This window comes from Eptatretus burgeri, chromosome 1 (assembly GCF_056783735.1).
Source record: "Eptatretus burgeri isolate ZD-2024b chromosome 1, Ebu_testis_v1, whole genome shotgun sequence".
NCBI classification, from domain to species: Eukaryota; Metazoa; Chordata; class Myxini; order Myxiniformes; family Myxinidae; genus Eptatretus; species Eptatretus burgeri.
In genome coordinates, this window is record NC_140961.1 from 156,521,961 (window position 1) to 156,530,315 (window position 8,355).

Below are 8,355 nucleotides of genomic sequence, written 5' to 3' on the forward strand. Positions count from 1 at the left end.
CTCAGTATCTTTAACAAATGAAGAGATTGATTGAAACTTGTCTTTTGTGTCTTGAAACATTGTATTTATTAAGTGAAAAAGTTGGAGGATAAAATGTTTTTTTGCACAGATTTACCTGTAAAATAAACGAAATTTTCATCAAGAAAATTTTAGTTTAAGCAAAGATTTATTATATAAATATGGTGAATACAACATACTGCGATGTTTGTAATCACGAATATTAACATTATAGAAAACACCTCCGAACCAACAAACACACATTTAAACTATTTCATAAAATATCTCCTCTTGAGTTGGAAAGAAAACATTGTGATATCTGTTCAAAGGATGTTTTGAAGAGAAGTTATAACAGACATCTTCACTCACAAAAACACAAGAAAAATGAGTTTAAAGTAAAGGGAGACTATTATATTGAAAACACTGATGGTCATTTAAAGGGCATATAAAAATAAGGATTTTTCAATTTGGAGAACCCGGTCCATCATCAATAGCTGAATCAATTGAAATAGTGAAACCTGATGTTGAAAAAGTTATTAAAAAGACATTAAAAGAAATGAAAACTCTAAAGTTTTATATGGGAGTGAAAATGAATATGAAAAGACAAGATGAAGAACAAACTCCTTATATGAGAACAGATCTTCATTTTATAACATAATTTCAAGATTTTTTGAATAGTGGCGTTTATGAAGAACTATCAAAACAAGAGGAGGATGTTGATAATACAGTGGTAGGAAGTGGATTCAATATTAAAAAATCATCTTTTTAGATATGCACATTCTAAAATCAAACCCTCTTAAAGCTTCTTCTTATATCGAATTACCAAAATAAATAAAACTAAAGAAGGCAGTTGTTAATATTAAGAACAATCATAATAAATGTTTTCTCTGGTCTGTTGTTGCTCACTTTCATCCACCAAAATGTAATTCAGAAAGAGTAAAACAATATATGAAATATGAGAATACCTTGGACATTATAGATTTTAAATTCCCAATGCCACTAACAGATATTCCTAAATTTGAGAAAAAGAATAATCTTTCTATTAATGTATATGGATTAACGGATACAAACAAATTTCAAATATTAAAAATTTCAAACAACTATAAAAATGAAGAAACACACATTGATCTTTTATATTTTAGTGTTGGAAATAATTCACATTACACATACATCAATAATTTATCAAGATTAATCTCTTCTCAGGTATTCAGAACAGCAAACAAAATATATCCTTGTAAGCGATGTCTTAATTCATTTCATACAAAAGAACGATGAGAACAACATTCAAAATAGTGTAGTAATCATAAATCAGCTGTAATTACAATGCCTAAACCTGGTGAAAAGATTTCTTTTGAAGATCATAATAAATCTATCATGCACCCATTTGTGATATATGCTGATTTTGAGTGTATCCTTGAAAAGATAAATACTGCTTCTCCTAATCCAAAAGAATCATATCATAATCTAACAAATTATGATATTTGGGAGGGGGAAATTGAGGAGTCTAAAGTTAGGGATCATTGTCATCTTACTGGTAAATATAGAGGTCCTGCTCATTCCTGTTGTAATCTTAATTATAAATTACCTTCTTTTATTCCAGTCTTTCTTCACAACAGCGCCAACTATGATACACATCTATTTATAAATGAACTTTCAAAAACACCAGTAAATATTTCTGCCATAACAAACACAAGTCAAAAGTATATTTCATTTACAAAAATGATATTCACAAAACCTTTAACTCGTATTCGGTTTCGAGATTCTTTCAAGTTTATGGGAACACCACTAGCCTACCTCGCATCAAATCTAAGCTCCATAGACTCTTTTCCAAATCTTAATTCATTCTTTCCAAAAGAGGAAATTCTCACTAAAAAGGAAATTCAGATTAAAGAGAGAATTCAAAGTAAAGAGGAAATTCGAATTAATGAGGAAATTAATGAATAAATTCGAACTGAAGATGAAATTCTAATAATAAAGAAAATTCAAACAATGAATGAAATTCTAACTAAAGAGGAAGTTATGATTAAAGATGAAATTCTGATTAAAGAAGAAATTCTCACGAGAGAGGAAATTCAAACAAGGAATGAAATTCAAAGTAAAGAGAAAATTCTTACAAGTAAGCGAATTTATCCTTATGATTATATGGATTCATTTATGAGATTTAAAGAAACACAACTTCCTTCAAAAGAAAGTTTCTATAATAACCTTTATGAAAAAGAGATAAGTGATAAGGAATATAAACACGCACAAGAAATATGGAAAAAAGATAAAGAACCTTGGAGAATATCATGATTTATATCTAAAAACATGTTTTATTGTTAGCTGATTTGTTTGAAGCTTTTAGGTCACTCTGTCATAATAAAAATTGTTATGGATTAGAACCTGCCCACTATTTCACAGCTCCTGGTATAGCTTGGAGTGCAATGTTGAAAATGACAAAACAAGATATAGATTTAATCAGTGATGTTGATATGCTTTTGATGATTGAGAAGTCCAAGAGAGGTGGAATATCACAAGTATGTTCAAAAAGATATGCGAAAGCAAATAATAAATATCTTCCAAATTATGATAGTGAAAAAGATAGTAATTATTTGATGTATTTTGATGCTAATAATTTATATGGATGGGCAATATCTCAATCTCTGCCTTATGGTAAATGAGAGTGGGTGGAAGAAAAGGATTATGAAAAGGCTTTGATGAATATTGTTATTTCTTCTCAATAGGAATTGAATGACGAAGAAGAAGGTTATTATTTTGAAGTTGATTTGAGGTACCCGAGTGTTCTTCATAATAAGCATAAAGACCTTCTTTTTGCATGTGAGAAAGAAACCCCAAAGAAAGAATGGTTCAGTGATTATCACAAAAGTTTTAATATTAAAGGCAAATCAACAGAAAAGTTATTAACAACATTCTATGATAAAGAGGGATATGTTTTGCATCAGAGAAGCTTAAAACAGTTTTTGAGAGAAGGATTGAGAGTAGCTAAAATTCATAGAGATTTAAAATTTAAACAAAGTCCTTGGATGAAAAAGTATATTAAATTCAATACAGATATGAGAGCAAATACAAAAGTAAAATTTGAAGGGGACTTTTATAAATTAATGAATAATGTTGTATTTGGAAAGACTATGGAAAATGTTAGAAACAGGCAAAACATTAGATTCGCAACATCTTGGAAAGAAGCTTCGAGATTGATAAATAAACCAAGTTTTGAGAGAGAAGAGGTTTTTTCAGAGAACTTTTCTGCAATTCATATGAAAAAGGAAAGTATTGTAATGGATAAACCAATTTATATTGGAACAGCAGTTCTTGATTTATCAAAGATATTGATGTATGATTATTTGTATAATGACTTAAAGAAAGAGTATGGTGAAAATGTTTCATTGTTGTATATGGACACTGATAGTTTTATCCCAGATATAAAAACTGATGATGTTTATAAAGATATGAAGAAATATATTGGAGTATATGATACAAGTAATTTCAGCAAGAAGAGTGAGTTATTTTCCAAAAGAATGAAAAGGTTATTGGTAAGTTTAAGGATGAGTTGGGTGGAAAAGTAATGAGTGAGTTTATTGGATTGAGAGCAAAGGCATATGCTTATAAGTATGGTGATCAGATTGATAAGAAGTTAAAGGGAATAAAGAAATATGTAATAAAGAAATCAATAACTTTTATAAATTATTATAAATGTTTGATGAATAAGAAAGAAGAATATAGGAAAATGAATACAATAAGAAGTTATAAACATAACATATATAGTGAAGAAGTAAATAAAAAGGCATTAGGAACCTTTGATGATATATTTATTTTTGATAATGGAATAGATTGTATTCCATATGGATATTGTATGATAGAATGTGTAAAATAGATTGTGTTTTCATGATGGGAAGATGGGTTAGGGTTTTTTAAGGGCTACCGCCACATTTTTTCGCAATATATAAATGGTCAAACCAAGTATTAATCAAACTAAAGAGTGGAGAAAATCTCAGTCTTGGTATATAAATAGAAAACATGATGAATCTGAAAAATATCAAATAAGTCTTATTGAAAAAATAACTAAAACAAAGATAAATAAAACAAAAAAGCGAATCAATTTAAAAACTAGTAAGTTAGAGGATGTAAAGAAAAAAATGAATATCCTTGAATGGACTGAAAACTTTGATGGTTATCAATTGAACAATGACAAAACAATTTACAATAACGTCAAAATGATATGTGGCTCAGGAGGTGGTCAAACAAGAGCATTAAGAATAGTTTATCATTTCGTAATGGCACAAAAGGGGTATCTTAAAAAATATAAAGATTGAAATGTTTTGTTTTTAAATATTTTAGATGGGGATTATTGTGCAAAGAAAATTAAACTATTGAAGGAATTTGAGAATGAACAAATCTTTATAGGTTCAATGAGTGAGCAAAACAATATGCATCGGTTATTTGAAAAAGAGTGTCCCGAGGCTTAGACGTTTCAGATATTTCTTTAGAATCACCTTTAACAAATCACATTACCACTTTACTACTTGAACAAATCTTTATCTTATTGCATGGGTTATTTGAAAAAAAAATGTGTCCCCAGGTTAAAAGGGGAGACAAATAAATATACCTTGGGATAAAAAGGGGGTTTATTTTTTAGGGAAAAAAATATGAATCGCTGAAAATCCCCCATTCATTTACATGGGGTAAATTGAGCCAGATTCAGTATATTCACCCTCCTGACACTTCCCATTGAACAGGACTGTCTGTCCTCCCTCTGCAGTTCCAGAAAGGCCAAATCTTCTTCTGGGACGTTGGTCTCGGTGATCTTACCGCTTGCGATATCGAAGACATCTTCTAGGTCGCCCTTCCATACCTCCCTCTTTGTCATTGGCGGGAGGTGTCTCCTGCTTGGCTTCGTTCTTGAGGCTCAAGTACTCGTTGTAAAGGTTCTTGATGTTAAGACGGATCACGTGCTCTGCCTTAACAGGGAGGTTCGCTTTCTCCCACACTTCATGCAGCTTGAGAGAGGTGCTCTTGGCCACCTCCGGGAGGGTCTCCCTCCGCACCTGATGGTAGTGATGGAAGAACAGGAGGACATCTTCCCTCGAGGGCAGGCGGCTTCCCAAGAAACCTTGATTCGCTGACTTCTCCAGGAGCCAGAGAAGGTTCTTGCTTCATGTGGAAGTTATCATCTGGAAAAAAAAAACGTCAACATCCCATTCAAAAGTGTGCAACCTGTTAACATGGTCCGATTTCGCAAAGATTTTGCATGAAGCACTTTTTATAGGAAAGGTTCAAAGGCAAACCTGTGCTGATAAAATTAATGCACTTCACAAAAAGTAAAACACCCTAATATATATATATATATATATATATATATATATATATATATATATATATGTATATATGTATATATATATATATATATATATATATGTATATATGTATATATATATATATATATATATATATATATATATATATATATATATATATATATATATATATATATATATATATATATATATATATATATATATATATATATATATATATATATATATGTGTATATATGTATATATATGTGTATATGTATATATATATATATATATATATATATATATATATATATATATATATATATATATGTGTATATATGTATATATATACATATATATACATATATGTGTATATGTATATGTATATATATATATATATATATATATATATATATATGTATGTATATATATATATATATATATATATATATATGTATGTATATATATATATGTATATATATATATATGTATATATATATATATATATATATATATATATATATATATATATATATATATATATATATATATATATATATATATATATATATATATATATATATATATGTATATATATATATATATATATATATATATATATATATATATATATATATATATATATATATATATATATATATGTTATAATTAAACCCCCGTGTTAAATGTTCCAGTTTGTTGTTCGTGTTTTCTTTCATTGTATTGGCCTAGCAATGTCCGTATTGAGACATAGTGAGGTCATTTGGGCCAGTAAGTTGCCATTGGGTCCGGCGCGGCTTTGGTAGCTTCCGCTCGGTTACGCCAGATCCAAGTCAGTGATAGCGACTCGGTGCGGACAAAGTCGGCCGAGGGTGTGGTTTCCCCGGTAGTTAGACGGCATGGGTACTTAGGTAAATTGTAATTAGACAAGTGGACCTTACCTCACGCCGTCGAAATATTGACTACCACTGTCTTCTAAGTGACCCGTGACCTTTCGGAGTTGTCCGAGAGTCACGACCTAAATTCCAGGTGTTCGGTGGGAGACGGCTCCACTGCTCCGCCTGGTGTGTCGTTTATCACTGCCAAACTCCGGCCCACAACAGTTTGGTGTCAGGAGCGTGTTCGAATCCCTACAGCCCCAGAGAAATTAACGGGATTCTTATCAAGGGTGTACGGTGCAACCCCCCCCACCCCAGTTCCCTCCAAGTTACGAGCGTCAAAATTGTTCTCTCCATTGACCCCGATTTTTGTATATTTTTTATTTTTTAATGGCGTGAACAAACTTTGGTACATCTTGAGTGATGAAGGTTGTGGTGAAGTTTCAATGGGATTGCATGTTTAGTTCTTGAGAAGAAAGCAAATACCTCTTTAAGTGGGGAGCAACACCCTGTAAACCTGCTCCATCTACCCCCTTCGACCCTTATTATTATTATTTTAACATGAATAAACTTTGGTACATCACACACATGTAATGAAGGTTGTGATCAAGTTTCATCAGAATTGCATTTGTTCTTCCTGAGAAGAAAGCAAATATCTATTTTCAGTGGCAACCCACCCCCCCCCCCCCATAGACCCCAAAAGGGACCGATGCTTTTAATGCCGCAAACAAACTTTCATAACACATGGGTGATGAAGGTTGTGGTCAAGTTTCTTTGAAATCATATATGTAGTTTCTGAGAAGAAGTTGAAAGTGTTTGTAGACGGACTGACCGACGGACGGAAAATGCACCATCCGGTACGCTCATGGAAATATGTTCCAGGTGAGTTAATATCGAAAAGAGTATCCACTTCTGTGCATCAAAATTATATTGCCAAGACTGGCTATATGTGACAGCGACCTGCCTGGCCAACCACCACTTTTTATATATTTTTATTTTTATGTTGAAGGCTTCACACTCACGTACTGAATAGTCCTCATTGAGGCCAAGTCTTAAATAGAACTGCATTAATAGAAAAGTAACGAAAGAGAGACTATTCGAGGAGTTTTTGAGAAAGTATAAAATCTGCTTTTTAAAAAGGGGAAGAAAAGTGTTTGGGAAGACATGAGAAGGTAAAGAGTTCCAGAGTTTGTCAGGGATTGAAACAAACAAACATTGTAACAGCCCACACTTGAGTTGCCAATGGCCACACAATAATCATGAAATGTAGTGGCTTGTTGAGTATTCCTTGTTCTCGCTAATGGTGGAGGTACACAAGCAGCAAGTTCTTGTGAGCAGAAGCCAAACTAATATTTGTGGAAAAGAGAAAGAGAGCCTACTCTGCAGCATAATTTGAGTGGGTCAAGTTTTGAGGTCATGGTGGAAGAGTTTACAAGTAGAAAAACAACTTGACAACTTTTTCCTGTGGACAACTTGCTCCTATGACTTCATGTAACCCTGATTGGGAGGCTAAATGGTGTAGTATACCTTCCCCAAGCGTGGCCCATAGGTTAATGAATGCAAAGCCCACCTCCTTTAAGAAAGATTGCTTCCTTTACCCTGTTAAACCTTTTGCATTTGGTTTCAAAACCTCAACCACAATGTATTGATAGATTTGGATAGATGGTTTCCTTCTCCTCGATGAGCTGCCTGACAAAACTAATGAGCCCCATCTGCCTGAAACAACCGTTTTTTTCAATGCCTTGCAACCCAACCCGACAGTGAAATGCTTATATTACCAATCAACCTGACAGTGAAATGCTTACACTTGCATAGACCGTCGCATACCATAGAGTTCAACATCAAATAAATACTCATATTCCCTTTATACTCTGGAGCCATCTTTGTGATGTATCTGCATTGAGATTACAGAGACTCCAACAAAGCAAGACTTTTTCTTATTATGGGTGTAACTTAAAATGTAAGTATGTGAAACTATTTTTTGAGAGAACTATTTTAAGAATAATTATGTTCAAATGGATTATCCAAAGTGATCGTTCATAATGTTGTTTTTATTGAAATAAATCGAATTATGGTGATGACACCTCCATCAACATAATTACATTAATTTTAATATTAAAACTGACGATTAATTTGGTTTTATTTACATTTTGTATGTTTATTTTTTCTCCCGAAAGACTACTGTA